Here is a 16,820-nt window from a genome sequence, read left to right as displayed (position 1 = left end):
TCATTCATCAATCTACTTCTCCATCAGTGCATCCTTCAGCCACCTACATTCATCAGGCATCATGTAAAGGGCCCCAAATCTACTTTCCATCAACATTCTCAATTTTAGATAATTTCATTATTCCCAAGAGTCAGAAAACCAATAAACATGCTCTGTGCCTCTTGATACACTTCCTTTTTTGTGGCCACACCATACGCCATCATATAAACATTTTACAGTTCACGATTCTTCTCAGTTATTGTACATTTCAGCTCCCTCCACCCATTGGGCATCATGGATAATGTCCAAAACAAACAATATCTTACAGTATCTTTGCTTGGTTGTATAATCAGCAGCACTCTCAATTTTAGACTATTTTCACTGGTCTTTAATGACAAATAACTGGCAAACATAGCATCACCAACTATCAAATCAAAACTACCACTTATCACTTGTCCATCTCACCCAATTAGCTACCCCTGTTAGTGCTGTGGTACTACTGATGACTTCTGGTTAACTATTTGACATAGCTTGCACTTTTAGTTTTTCCCTTGCAGCCCTCTACTATTGACTTTTTGTCCATGGTTGAATCTTTGAATAGTTCATGTGAGAACTTATTTATAATTGAAGATTTAACCAGTGGGGTCCACGGCCCTATACAATCCCCCCTTTCAATCATCTTCACCTTTAAAATGACAATGTTATTTATGAATTCACTGTTTAGTTACCATCACTTCTATCCATTCCCTTGCATTTAGATTCAACCTCTTTGGTAGATTTTTCTCCATCTTTAGATTTTGTTAAACTCTAGGTCTCCTATATTCTACAATGTGACTTCTGAGATTACCTTTACCAGTGTCATTATAGGGAAATCATACATTATTTGTTCTTTGGTGTCTGACTTATTTCACTCAGCATTATGTCCTCAAGTTTCATCCATGTTGTCATATGCTTTGGGACCTCATTTCATCTTACTGTTGCATAATATTCCATAATATGATTATACCACATTCTCTTACACTCATCAGTTGATAGGCATTGGATTGTTTCCATATTTTGGCAATTTTGAATAGTGCCACTATGACCATCAATGTGCAAATGTATGTTTGTGTCACTGCTTTCAGCTGTTCTCAGAATATACTGTGTACTGGTATTCTGGCTCATTGGGCAACTCAATATTTAGTTTTCTGAGGAATTGCCAAACTGCATTCCAAATGACTGCACAATTATACATTCTACCAATAGTGCCCAATTTCTCCACATCCTCTCCAACATTTGTAGTTTCCTGTTTGTTTAATAGCAGCCATTTTCATAGGTGTGAGATGATATCTCATCATCTTAATACGCATTTCCCATTTAGCTAATGAACATGAGCATGTCTTCATGTACTTTTTTAGCCATCTGTATTTGCTCCCCAGGAAAGTGTCTATTCATATCCTCTGCCCATTTTGTAATTGAGTTATTTGTTCTTTTGATGTTGAGCTGTATAATTTTTTTATGCACAAAGGATATCAAGCCTTTATCCAATATGTGATTCCAAATATTTTCTCCCATTGAGTTGGTTGCCTCTTCACCTTCTTACAAAATTCTTTGAGGTGCAGAAGCTCTTGATTTTAAGGATTTCCCATTTGTCTATTTTTTTCACTGCTTTTGCTATTTTAGGCATAAATTTTAAGAAGCTACCTTCTATTACTAGATCTTGAAGATGTTTCCCTGTATTTTCTTCAAGGGTTTTATGGTACTGGCTCTAACATTAAGTTCTTAAATCCATTTTGAATGAATTTTTGTATACAGCATAAGATAGGAGTCATCTTTCATTCTTTTGGCTATTAATATCCAATTCTCCCATGCCCAATTATTGAAAACACTATCCTGTCCCAGTTCATTAGTTTGGGGGCCTTATCAAAGATTAATTGCCACAGATTTGATGGCCTATCTCCATACTTTCTATTCAATTCTATTGGTCAATGCTTCTATCTTTTTGCCAGTACCAGGATGTTTTAACCACTGTGACTTTATTGTAAGCTTTAAAGTCAGGAAGTGATGGTCTTCCTACTTTGCTCTTCTTTTTAAAGATATCTTTAGCTAATTGGGATCACTTTCCCTTCAAAATAAATTTGATAATTAGCTTTTCCAAGGCTTCGAAGTAGGTTGCTGGGGTCTTGATTGGTAAGAATATGCAGATCATTTTTGGTAGAATTTAAATCTTAATGACATTCAACCTTCCTATCCTTGAGCATGTAATGTCTTTCCTTTTATTTAGGTCATCTTAAAATTACCCTTAGCAATGTTTTGTAATTTTCTGTGTACAAGTCCTTGACATCCTGGTTAAGGCTTATTCCTAAATACCTGATTTGTTTGGCCACTATATTGAATGGGAATTTTTTTCTTAATTTTCTCCCCAGGTAGATCATTGCTTTTGTACAGAAACATTATTTTTTACATTAATCTTGTATCCTGCCACTTTTCTGAATTTGCTCATGTAGCTTTGTCATAGATTTCTCAGAAGTATAGGATCATGTCATCTGTAAATTATGAAACTTTTACTTTTTCCTTTCCAATTTGGATGATTTCATTTCTTACTCCTATTTAATCACTCCAGCTACAACTTCTAGTACAATGTTGAATAATAGTAGTGACAGAGGGCATCCTTCTTGCATTCTCCATCTTAGGGGGAAGGCTTTCAGTCTCTCATCATTGCATACAATGCAGACTATGGGTTTTTCATATATGTCCTTTATGATAATGAAAAAAATTCCTTTGTTTCCTATCTTTTGAAGTGTTTTTATCAGAGAAGGAGGCATAATTTTGTTGAATGCTTTTTTAACATCAATCAATGTGATCGTTTGAATTTTCCTTTTCAAATTGTTAATGTGCTGTGTTACACTGATCTATTTTTCTGTGTGGAATCACCCTTGCATTCCTTGGTCATTATCTATAATTCTTTCAATGTGTGTTTGGATTTGATTTGCTAGTATTTTGCTCAGACTTTTTGCATCTCTATTCATTAGGAGATTGCCCTGTAGTTCTCCTTTCTTATAGCATCTTTTCCCAGTTTTCATATTACACTGATATTATCTTCATCAAATGAGTTATGTAGTGTTGCTTTTTCCTCATTTTTTTGGGGGGGGGGTAGTTTGAGCAAGATTGGTGTCAGCTCTTTTTGGAATATTTTATAAGATTCCCTTGTGAAACCATCTGGTCCGGGGTTTTTCTTTGTATTAAGATTTTGGTGACTGATTACATCTCTTTACTTGTAATTGATTTATTGAGAACTTCTCTATCTTCTAGAGTCAGTGTAGCTTGTTCATGTGTTCCTAGGAATTTGTCCATTCCACTCCATCTAAGTTGTCTAGTTTGTTGTCATATAGTTGTTCATAATATCCTCTTGAGGTTACTTTTATTTTTTTCAGGTCCGTGGTAATGCCCCCCATTATTTCTGATTTTGTTTATTCATATCCACTCTCTTTTCTTCATTGTCAGCCTAGCTTAGGGTCCATTCGTTTTTATTGATTTTATCAAAGAACAAACGTTTGGTTTTATTGATTACATTGCTGATTTGTTTGTTCTCCAATTCTTTTTATTCTGCTTTAATATTTGTTATTCCTCTGGTTCTATTTGATTGAGGGTTATTTTGCTGCTCTTTCTGTAGTTCCTATAGGTGAGCAGGTAAGTCCTCAATTTTTGCTCCTCTCTTTCAATAAAAGCATTTAGAACAATAAAATCTCCCTCTCAGCACTGCCTTTGACACATCTTGTAAGTTCTGATATGGTGAATTTTCATTTTCATTCATCCCTAGGTAATTATCAATTTCTCCAGCAATTTCTTCTTTGCCCTACTGATTATTTAAGAGTGTGTTATTTAATCTCCATATTTATATATATTTTAACTTTTTTATTGTGTAGTATAACATATATACAAACAGAAATAAAAAACAATAATTTTCAAAGCACACTTCAACAAGTGATTACAGGACAGATCCGAGTGTGTCATGGGCTACCATATGATCCTCTCATAGTTTTCATTCCAGCTGCTCTAGAATATAGGAGGCTAGAGGGCTTAAATACTTTTTTATCATCACAATCGACTTTTATTTTCTTCTTTTTTGTGAACAATAACATATTTTTTATAAAGCTGTAAATTTCAAAGCACAGCACCACAATTAGTTGTAGAACAGATTTCAGACTTTGACATGGGTTACAATTTCACTATTTTAGGTTTTCACTTATAGCTGCTCTAAAATACTGGAGACTAAAAGAGATACCAGTTTAATGATTCAGCATTCATATTCATTTGTTAAGTCCTATCTTCTATGTATAATTGTACCATCACCTTTTATCTTTCCATCCCTCTCTTTGGGGTTGTTTTGGCTATGGCAATTCTAAATTTTTGACACTGGCAGGGTCTGTCACTAATATGGGGTAGGGAAATGGAACTATCTGATGTTCTGGAGAGATTGGGCTAGGTTTCAGGACTTATCTGGACTAGGGACCCATCTGGAGGTTGTTGGTTTCTGGAAAGTTATTCTAGTGCCTGGAACACTCATGGAATCTTATATATTGCCCTAGATGTTCTTTAGGATTGGCTGGAATGGTCTTGGTTGGGGGTTGGAAGGTTATAAGCAGTAGCAGCATCTACCTGAAGCTTGCATAAGAGCAGCCTCCAGAGTAGTCTCTCAACTTTATTTGAACTCTCTCTGCCACTGATACCTTATTAATTATACTCCTTTTCCCCCTTTTGATCAGGATGGAATTGTTAATCCCACAGTGCCAGGTCTGGATTCATCCCTGGGATTCCTTTCCCACATCACCAGGGAGACTTTCTCCAGTGGATGTCCCATCCCACATAGCGGGGAGGGCAATGATTTCATTTGCAGGGTTGGGCTTAGAGAGACTGAGGCCACATTTGAGCAACAACAGAGGTTCTTCAGAAGTAAGGCATGTCTATAGGTAGTGTAAACTTCTCCACTACCTACATAAGCTTCATAAGAGTAAGCCTCCTGATTGAGTGCATGGCCTATTGATTTGGGTGTGCCTAAAGTTTGACACAATATCAGGGAGTTCCCTGATGTTAGGTTTAAGAGTTTCATATTTTCTCCCCTCCCTCAGTGACATTGCCAATACTTTTTGATTATCTGCTTAACATACTACAGGGTATACAAGCATTACAATAATTTCTACAGGATTAAAGGACCTCTTTCTTATTCTGTGTCCCTGTGTTTCAGTTGTTCAAATGAGCTATACAGATAAGTTGAATTAGAGTATGCACTACAGAAAATTTCAATTCCAGATCAAATAAGCCTTTCTTCTATTCATCTCAAAGAGTATATGTGATTCTAAAACATAGACACTGTCTTCCTTACCCCTATGCTCTGAATTACTTTAATTCCAACATATTCAGCTTCATTCTTCTCTTTCAATATCGGGTTATATATATATATAACTAAGCAACCTCTTTCCACTCTTTAGCCTCATTTTATCTCCTAGAAACCTATATTCTAGATTATATGTTGTCCTAGTTTGCTAGTTACCTGAATGCAACATACCAGAAATGAAATGGCTTTTAAAAATGGGAAATTTAGTAAGTTGCTAGTTTACAGTTCTAAGGCTGAGAAAATGTCTCAATTAAAACAAATCTATAGAAATGTCCAATTTAAGGTATCCAGGAAAAGATACCTTGGTTCAAGAAGGGCAATGAAGTTCAATGTTTCTCTCTCAGCTGGAAGGGCACATGGCAAACCTGGTGGTATCTGCTGGTTTTCTCGTGACTCTAAAGAAAGGGACTCTCTTCAAAATGTTTCCTCTTTTAAAGGATTCCAGTAAGCAACTCCACCTTCAGTGGTTGGAGACACACCCCCATGGAAATCATCTAACCAAAAGTTACCACTGACAATTGGGTACATCTCTATGGGAACAATCAAAATGCTCCCACCCAGCAATATTGAATGAGGATTAAAGGACATGGCTTTTATGGGGTCCACCATAGATTCAAACCAGCACATACGTCTATGAGTTTATGTATTATAATTAGTTCCCAACAGTGAGATCATGCAATATTTGTCCTTTTGTGTCTGACTTATTTCATTTAATATAATGCCTTTAAGGTTCATCCATGTAGTCATGTGCTTCAGGACTTCATTCTTTCTAACTGCTGAATCATATTCCATCATATATAAATACCACATTTCGCTTATCCATTCATCTGTTGATGGATAGTTGGGTTGTTTTCTTCTATGCCAGCTTGCAATTATTATGTATGCCAGAAAAGACATGTTTCAATCCTGACCCATCCTTGTGGGGTAATACCTATTGCTTAGGGTGGAAGCTTTAGTTGGATTATTTCCATGGAAATGTAGCACATCCAGTTGTGGGTGTGACTTTTTAATTAGATGGAAATGTGACAGCACCCTTTCAAGTTGGGTCTTACTGGAGTCCTTTAAGGGGGGAAACATTTTCAAGAATACTTGGAACCAACAGAGCTAACACAGACAAGAGACCTCTGGAGATGTTGAAGAAAAATGCTCCTAGGGAAACTTTTGAAATGAGAAGCCAGGAGAGAAAGCTAGCAGATTTTGCCATGTGCATTCCCAGCTGACAGAGAAACTGCAAATATCATCAGCCCTTTTTGGGTCAACCCCTGGATGCCTTAGTTTGGACATTTTAATGGCCTTGGAACTGGAAACTTGGAACTGGAAACTTGTAACATGATAAATTTCCTTTTTAAAAGCTATTCCATTTCTGGTAAATTGCATTCCAGCAGCTTTAGCAAAACAAAACACCATCTTTGGCTACTGTGAAAAATGCTGCTATGAACATTGCTGTGCAAATGTCTGTTCATGTCCCTGCTTTCAGATCTTTTGGGTATATCTCAAGTAGCAGGATTGCTGAGTCATAAAATAACTCTTTACTTAACTTCCTGGAGGAACTACCATCCTCTATGGTGGCTGTACCATTTTATATTCCCACAAATAGTGAAAAGGTTTCAATTTTTCCACATCTTTAATACTTGTAGTTTTCTGCTTGTTTGTTAGCAGCTGTTCTAGAAGGTGTGAGAGGATATCTCATTGTGATTTTGATTTGCATTTCCCTAATAGCTAGTGAAGCTGAGAATCTTATTTCCTATTTGGAAAAATGTCTATTCAACTCTTTTGCCCATTTTAGGATTTCTTTATATATACTATATATTAAACCCTTATCAGATATGCGGTTTCCAAATATTTTCTCCCATTGGGTCAGCTGTCTTTTCATCCTTTTGACAAAGCCTTAGAAGCACTGAAATATTAGATTTTGAGGACTTCCCATTTATTTATTTTTTCATTCTTTGCTTATGCTTTGGGTGTAAGGTCTAGGAAACTATTACCTGTCAATAGATCTTGGAAATGTTTCCCTGAATTTTCTTCTAAGAGTTTTACAATATTGATTCTTATATTTAGATCTTTGATCCATTTTAAGTTAATTTTTATATAGGATGTAGATAGGGATCATCTTTCATCCACTTGCTTATGAATATCCAGTTCTATGAAAACCATTTCATGAAGAGTCTATTCTGTCCCAGTTGAGTTAGCTTGGGAGCCTTGCAAAAAATCAACTGACCCTAGATCTGAGGGTCAAGTTCTGAGTTCTCAATTCAATTTTATTGAACAATACATCTATCTTTATGCCAATACCATCCTGTTTTGACCACTGTGGCTTTATAATATGCTTTAAAGTCAGGAAGCATGAGTGCTCCCACTTCATTCTTCTTTTTCAAGATGTTTTTTTTTAGCTATTCAAGGTCCCTTACCCTTCAAAATAAAAATTAATAATTGGCTTTTCCATTTCTGCAAAGTAGTCAGTTGGAATTTTGATTGGTATTGCATGCATCTGTAGGTCCATTTGGGTAGAATTGACATCTTAGTGACATTTAACCTTCCAGTCTGTGCTAGTTTGAAACTGCTATGTACCACCACTTTCATTCAATACTGATCTAATCTTTTGAGGCCAGGCCCATTGTTTAGGGTGGAATTTTTTATTATATTGTTTCCATGGAGATTGAACCACTCAATTATATGTGTGACTTTTTGATTAGATGGAGATGTGACTCTGCCCATTCAAGGTGGGTCTTGATTAGTTTATTAGAGTCCTTTAAAAGAGGAAACACTGGAGGAATCTCAGATGCAGACATGGACACAAATGTTTGGAAATTCAGAAGCCCCAGGAAATGACAGGAGAAAAGAACCAGACAGAACCAGACAGAACCAGAGCTGACACAGACTCAGACATTTGGAGATGCTTGGAGTGCCAACAGAGAGAGCAGATGCCAATCTATGGATGTCTGGAGATGCAGAGCCCAGCTGATATTTCCATATGCCTTCCCATGAGGTGCTAAGCAAGCCAGAACCCAGATTATTGCCACAGAGGAGCTAAGTGAAGGCCCACAGATGCTTAGAGAGGAAGCCACTGGAACCAGGAAGTGGAAACAATGGAAACAGAGACAAGAACCAGAAGAAACTAGCCACTTGCCTTCCCATGTGACAAACATCAGCCTTTCTTGAGTCAACATATCTTCCACTGGGTGCCTTAATTTGTACATTTTTAAGACCTTAGAACCGTAAGCTTATAACTTAATAAATCCCCTTTATAAAAGCAAACCCATTACTGGCAATTGCATTCCAATAGCATTAGCAAACTAAAACACAGTTCATGAATGAATATCTTTCCAATTTATTCAGTACTTCTTTGATTTCTTTTAGCAATGTTTTATAATTTTCTGTGTATAGGTCCCTCACATCCTTGGTTAAGTTTATTCCTAGGAATAAACTTGATTTTTTTGGTTGCTATTGTAAATGGAAATTTTCCCTTGATTACCTCCTCAGACAGCTCATTACTAGGGTATAGAAACACCATTCTTCTTTCAAAGAGATAAAGAGTTTATTACTAGGTGCATAGTAGGAAAGCATATGGCCCAGCGACCCAAAATCTGTTTCCCTGAGTTTAGGGGATTCAAGGTTCTTAAGGTTTTTAGCAAGGGGAGATTTGGTCATTTCAAATAGCAAGTTCAAAGCAGAAAAGCAGATAATATCATTATATTTCAATAGAACATAAGCTGAAATGAGGGGAGGCAGACCTATCACTTCAGAACTAAAAGTTTAAGACAAAATGAAGAAACACAAGTTATCTTTCAATAGCAGAATCTAGCTGATATGATTCACAAATGTCTGAGGCTGAGGCTAGTTAATGGCTAACTTTATTAGCATAGGGGCCTTTGCCCTACAAGAAAATGACCAGGTAAGTGGTATAACAGCTGTTACAGTCACAAAGGCACAAGATAAAGGTTTTTATACTCATTTAAGATATCAAGGCAGATGAATTGTAGTTTAGGGATTTCAATATTCCCCTCTGTCTACTCCAATATCCCAGAAAGCAAAAAGGAATATGATTCAGTAATCAAAATCATCCCTTAAATCCTAATTTCTTGTTATAACTCTTCCCTCCCATGTGGCAATTATCTCTCAATCTTGAGGGATATGGGCGATGACTCTGTGACTTCTTCAAAGCTGAAAAAGGGTGTTGTCATTAAGGGGCATAGGAATGAAAGGATGAAATCAGTTGTTCCTGGAGAGTCCAGTATTTCTGGGTTTCAGAGCTTCTCTGGCACTGGAACAATCTGGAGGTTTTAAGTTTCTGAAAAACAAACAAGTTAATTTTTATAGAGCACAGGATATCTTTCAGGATGTCTAGGAACACTGATGGTTGGGGTTTGGCATATTGTTGCAGTTTGCAATATCTGGCTGAAACTTGCATACGAGTAACCTCCAGAATAACCTCTTGACTTTATTTGAAATTCTTAGCTATTAAAACTCCATTTCTTTTCCCCTTTTTGGTCAACTAATCCTTGATGCAAGGGCCAGGCTTATCCTTGGGATTTATGACTCACAATGCCAGGGCCAGTTATGTCCTGTGATGCCAGGGCTGGTGTCCTACAATGCCAGGGCCAGCTATGTTTCACACTTCCAGTGTCAGGCTTACACACCTGGAAATTATGTCCCACATAGGGGGGAAACTCAGAGTTTGACTTAGAGAGAAGCCACATTTGAGCAATAGTAGGTATTTTCTGGCGATGGCTCTTAGGCACTTATCCTATGTAGGTTCAGTGTACTATTACTAAAATAAGTTCCATAAGGGCAAGCCTTAAAATTGAAGACTTGGCTTATAAATTTGGGAGCCCTCTTGCTTAAGAAAATGTCAGGAATTCCCCAGGTGGGGAAGCTTAATAGTTCTATTTTTCCCAGTCCTTCCAGGGACCTTGCAAACAGTTTTTCATTTTCTGCCAAAAATACTCTGAAATGTATCATTGTACAACATTAATTTATAAAGAACATTAAGATCTTGTTCCTTATTCCAGGTTCTATATCAAATAAAGCTGACTTAGGTTGTTTAACTGACTTGACAGATTAAATTAGATAGTGTAAATTTGGGACAAAAAAACATTTTTCTTTTATCTCATATAAAAGTTAAAATACAGACAATATTATTCTTTACCTTGTATATTGATTTACCTTAGTTTTAGCCAGATCAGTTTTGTCACATCTTTAATCAGAGTTTGACTATTTTCAGGGTTTTTTGTTAACAGTTGCTGTATAGACTTATGTTGACTTTCAGAGTTGGAGAACTAAATCTGAGTCTAAGGTGTCTCACAGACACTTAAAGTTTCAAGGAAGTACTAGGTTATAAAAAGAGCAAAACACTTCAGAATTTAAAGATAACAGTTAAAGCTTAAAATGTGTGCTTTAATTTTTATAAGCATTCTTAAAGTTACTTTCAGGAATAAAAACATTAGACAGCTATTTTGTATTAAGAAACCATAGTAGAGGTTTCATTCTGATTCACCTTTACACATTTACCAGAATTATGTTAATTAACAGATAAAATATAATATATGTATTTGTCCAGCCTTCCTTTTAAAAATTTTCCTTGTTACAAATGGAGCGCTGTCTATAGCTCACCATATATAGTTTTAGAGAAGTATTAGAGCAAAGCAGTGCTGTTTCTATGATCTGTATCCTTTTAAGAATAACCAAAAAATGACTAATACCACCATATCATTGCTTAACATCATACAGATTAGTATCAGCATATGACATGGACAGTGAAAACATTGTCAAATTTTTCAGAATTTATACAATCTCTAAATATATTAACAATATTTTACCTATTCAAATCTAACCAGCAACCAGATAGAAAATCCCTTTTAACCACTGTAATACTTCCAAAACACCTCCTGTGCAATAGCTAAACTATTTTAGCACCTTACTTGTACAAGGTGATAGAACAAATTATATGTAACAGTTTTTCCCTTAAAAATGATAAGACTTGTCTTCTGAAATAAAAAATGATAATGCCAAAATAAACATTAACAAGCATATTATTTTAACAAGGAGAAAACTAAACTTTACTTCGTTAGTTTTTTTGTTTTGTTTTCCGTTTTTTTTTTTGCACAGGCAGGCACTGGGAATCAAACCCGGGTCTCCAGCATGATGGGCAAGAATTTTGCCTGCTAAACTTTAGTTTTGTATGAATACCCAGCTTAACAGAAAAGCTTTCTCTTTTGAAATATATGATAAAGTTTTTGAACCTGCATGCTTCCTTTCAATAAGAGTATTGTTGAAGGCAGAAAGAGACTGAGATACTGCAAAATAATGGAAGAAGGAAGAAATTTATGCTTAGGTTCAGAACACAGCCAAACATCTATGTATTTTATGCTCAGAACACACAAAGGATTACTTTGTAATATGCCTAAAATCTCAGTCCAATTCAGCGCTACCTTCAAAGGTCAGAAAAGCCCCAAGTTTGAAATATAATCAGCTTTTGGATATTTAAAGGATTTATATCCAGAAAAAAACTTAAATTTTCTATAACATTATTTCCAACTGCTAAACAACACCAGGAGTATGTCAGTTTACAAAGTTAAGTTATGGCTTCTAATATAACTAGATCAGAGTTCTATTTATTGAAATGCTGCTTTTTAATTTAAAGATCTTAGACAAGTATCATCTCTTCTATGATGTCTTCTTAGATCATTCTTTACTTATCTGCTTTTTAAAATTTTCCAGCATTTTTATTCCTTCATTATCACTGTCTTATACTATATCCTGGTACAAGTATATTCTAACTAGAATATAAACTCTTTGAAGCTAAGACTTAAGTCTTTTCTATTCATGACAGCATTTACTAACAACAAAATACTGATTGACATTAACAAATCCATTACAAATTCAAATTCTTCCACATACTGTGATAACAAATGGCCAAGTAACAAAAACCAGGTTTTTTGAAACCCAGGTAATCAAGATTATTTAAAAATATATTTATATTTCTTACTAAATTTAACTGATTTCTTAAATAGAATATGTTTGAAGCATTTGCATATTCTTATTTTATTGTACCAGGTGCATTGAACTTAACCTTCTAGTTAGACTATTTTAAGAAGAATATTGAGAATGTATTTATAATACTAGCTCATTTTATTAGTAAGCATAAATAGATTTAGGGAGAAGACACCCAAGCAGAATAAAATCACATTTGTTCAACTTAAAATTTATAATAAAATTCCTTTTATCAGAGGTTGAAAAAAATCTCTTTGTTTTCATAATATCTTAAAATACAAACAATTTTAAAAGTACATTAACTATCAAATTCTGGAAAATACACTGCAATTTGTATTTATTAAACAATTAAAATATTGTTTAATTTTCCCCAAGCCTAAATCCAAGAAAAACTTTTCCATATCTCTCAAAGATCTTTCATTTTACTTTCTGAAATTTGATAATTAGATTTTATTCAGTTAGTCCTATCCCAAGGCTATTTACATTTTAATAATAATCTGATTACTAATTACCACTGCAAAAATATTAAAACAGCCTATTCTGTAGCTACTCTATTGCAGGGGCAGGGGAATCAAACTCAGGTCTCTGGCATGGCAGGCAAGAACTCTGCCACTGAGCCACCATTTCACTGCACTCTATAGCATTTTTATTTATACTTACCATTTACAATCTCTAGGCCTAGTAAAAATATTTCTAAACCACATCTCTTTAAAATTTTCTGTGCCTAGCCTTCCCCCATAACTGCTTTAGGTGGTTTGACCTTAGGGCAGGGATAGGTTGGACAGACAGAAAGATATCATTCTTGTTGACTTTGATTTGAAAGTTTTAGGTGAGGAACATGGAATTTTGAGAGTTCCTATACTCTTCTTTGAACTATTTCCAATTACTAGATTTATTTTACTAAAAGCTGTGGCTAGACCATTGGAAAATGTCTTTGCTTTTTCCAGAGGTAGCCCTTTGGCTGTTTTCTGCTGCCTTAAGGAAATTCCAGGGGCAGTTTCTTTCTAATGTCCAGGTTTGTTTATAGTTATTACAAAACTAAGGTTTTTTAATTTTGTGTTCAGAGAATTTTTCTCTTTTTACTCTTTTACATCAGAAGTACCAATTTATATATTTATATCAGGAACCTAACTATTTTTAAGCAGTTCAAATAGAGCTCTTTAAGAATTTTCTTATTAATTTGCTATTACCATCTGGAGCTATGAGAATATACATTAAAAATGCAGACAGACACAAATAGAAAATTAGTTACATAAGAGACGGAAACAGGCATACTTTTGAGAGGGACAAATAAAAGATTGAATATATCTTATACCATTTCTACCTTTTTGCAGAATAATTCTAACTGCAATATCTTTAACTATAATGGTAATATTTTCATTTTAAATCACATTGATGTCAGATTATGTTACAGAAATGAAACTTTTTAAATATAGACTCATAACTAAAATCTTTTAAATTTTCAATTCAGTCCAAAGGCTGAATTTCCATAATCAGTAGCCAATTAGGAATACTTGATTGATACAGATGCAGGAACATACCAATTAATAACTAGACTGAACACACCAGCTAACAAACAGGCATTAAATTCTTAACACACTGATTAGCAATTAAACAAACATCAACTCTTTACTTTACCCAAGTAGCACATGAGCTAGCATTAATTTAACTTCATTAAACACCAGTTAATTGTTGGCTTACTTATTTTTCATATAGTCAATGGACAAATTTAGGCCAGGGCCTCAAACCCTGTACAGAACACAAACTAAACCCATCAATTAACAATAAAAATACATAAAACACTTAGCACCTCAACTTAACAATAAATTACCTAGGTAACATGTTGGCTAACACTTAAACAAACCTACTTAATTTCATTAAACACCAGTTTATTGTTGGATTAGTTCAGGGCTTCAGACCCTGTACATTATAGTAACCCAAACAGAAGGTGCAGGGATTAGAGCAAAGGGGATCATTCTGGAAGCATGACCTTGGCCTAGGTCAGGGGGACTCATACCTCCTATTTACTCCCTGATCCATTTTTACCGTGTGATCCACTCACCCAGTCAGATGTTTGGACAGGGAATTGGAAACTGTTTCTCTCTTTGAAGCTTTTAAAGGTGCCAAAAGTCTCTGGAGTGCTGGCAGAACAGAGAAAGTCTGGTTGATGAGCTTCTAGACTAAATTCAGTCCAGCAACCACAAGAGACTCAGCTACCTGGTGTACCTGCTCTGCTGGGGCTCCAGAGATTTGGGCATTCATCCTGGAGTATTGCCAAATTGTTACCAGACAAGGCTGTGGATTCTTTTGCCCAATGATTTAATAACCAATTTCTGAGACACCAGGGTTCAAAGAGAGAGTTTATTACCAGGCACATAATAGGAGAGCAGATGGCCTAGTGCACCAAAATCTGTCTCAACATCATGGATTTTTGTGTTTTGATCTTATACCCTGCCCCTTCATTGTCATTTTTTCAAGGTAGCTTCGTTGTTATTTTTTCAAAATTTTTTAAATATAGGTTCATGTCATCTGCAAATAGTGACATTTTTACTTCTCCTTTTCCATTCTGGATAACTTTTATTTCTTTTTATTGCTTAATTACTCTAGCTAGAACTTCTAGCACAATGTTGAATAGCAGTGGTTACAATGAGCTCCCTTGCCTTGCTGCCGATTTTAGAGGGAAAGCTTTCAGTTTTTCCCCATTTGAGTATGATGTTAGCTATGGGTTCCTCATATATGTCCTTTATCATATTGAGGAAGTTTCCTTTGATTCCTGCTTTGGAATTGTTTTTATCATGAAAGGATGCAGCATTTTGTCAAATGCCTTTTCTGTATCAACTGAGATGATAATTTGTTTTTTCCCTTTGTGTTTTTTTAATGTGTGCATCACATTAATTGATTTTCTTGTATTGAACCACACTTACATAACTGGGATAAGATCCACTTAGTCATAATGTATAATTATTTTAATACGCTGTTGGATTCTATTTCTAAGTATTTTGTTGAGGTTTTTTGGCCTCTATATTCTCCTTTTTATGATCATTCTGTTCTACCTTTATAATCAGTAATTCACAATATCATCACATAGTTGCATATTCATCCTCATGATCATTTCTTAGAACATATGCATCAATTCAGAAAAAGGAATAAAAAGACAAAAGAAAAAAATTCATACATACCATACCCCTTATCCCTCCCTTTCATTGATCACTAGCATTTCAATCTACTAAATTTATTTTAATATTTGTTACCCCTGTTATTTATTTTTATGCCATACGTTTTACTCATCTGTTGATAAGGTAGATAAAAGGAGCATCAGACACAGGTTTTCACAATCACACAGTCACAAGAAACATGGCTACTGGAACACAGCTCTACATTTTCAGGCGGTTCCCTCCAGCCTCTCCATTACATCTTGACTAACAAGGTGATATCTATTTAATGTGTAAGAATAACCTCCAGGATAACCTCTCAACTCTGTTTGGAATCTCTCAACCATTGACACTATCTTGTCTCATTTCACACTCTTCCTTCTTTTGGTTGGTTATCTCAATTGAGAAGGTTATCTCAATCCTTTGATGCTGAGTCCCAGCTCATTCTAGGATTTCTGTCCCATGTTGCCAGGAAGGTCCACACCTCTGGGAGTCATGTCCCACATAGACAGGGGGAGAGCAGTGAGTTTGCTTGTTGTGTTGGCTGGAGAAAGAGGCCACATCTGAGCAACAAAAGAGGTTCTCTTGGGGGTGACTCTTAGGCCTAATTTTAAGTACGGCCTCTATATTCTTTAGAGTGGTTAATCTGAAGTTTTCTTTTCTTGTAATATCTTTATCTGGCTTTTGGTATTAGGGGAATGTTGGCTTCATAGAATGTTAGGTAGTGGTCCCGCATTTAATTTTTTGGAAGAGTTTGAACAGGCATGGTATTAATTCTTCTTGGAATACTTGGTAAAATTCGCCTGTGAAGCCATCTAATCCTAGGCTTTTCTCTCTCTCTCTCTCTCTCTCTCCTCTCTCTCTCTCTCTCTCTCTCTCTCTCTCTCTCTCTCTCTCTCTCTCTCTCTCTCTCTCTCTCTCTCTCTCTCTCTCTCTCTCTCTCTCCCTCCCTCTCTCTCTCCCTCTCTCTCTCCCTCTCTCCCTCTCTCTCTCTCTCTCTCTCTCTCTCTCTCTCTCTCTCTCTCTCTCTCTCTCTCCCTCTCCCTCTCTCTCTCCCTCCCTCCCTCCCTCCCTCCCTCCCTCTCTCTCTCTCCCTCTTTGGTAAATTTTTGATGACTGATTCTATCTCTGTACTTGTGATTGGTTTGTGGAGGTTTTCTATTTCTCCTCAAATCTGTGTAGGTTGTCCCCATGTTTCTAGTAAGTTGTCCATTTCACCTATGTTGTCTAGTTTGTTGGCATACAGTTGTTCATAGTAACCTCATGATCTTTTTTATTTCTTCATGGTTTGTGGTAATGCTCCATTCTTTTCTGATTTTATTTAT

The sequence above is a fragment of the Tamandua tetradactyla genome, chromosome 16 (assembly GCF_023851605.1).
Source record: "Tamandua tetradactyla isolate mTamTet1 chromosome 16, mTamTet1.pri, whole genome shotgun sequence".
In the NCBI taxonomy this organism is placed as follows: Eukaryota; Metazoa; Chordata; class Mammalia; order Pilosa; family Myrmecophagidae; genus Tamandua; species Tamandua tetradactyla.
The sequence above is the reverse complement of the archived record's forward strand: the minus strand, read 5'-3'. Positions refer to the sequence as shown.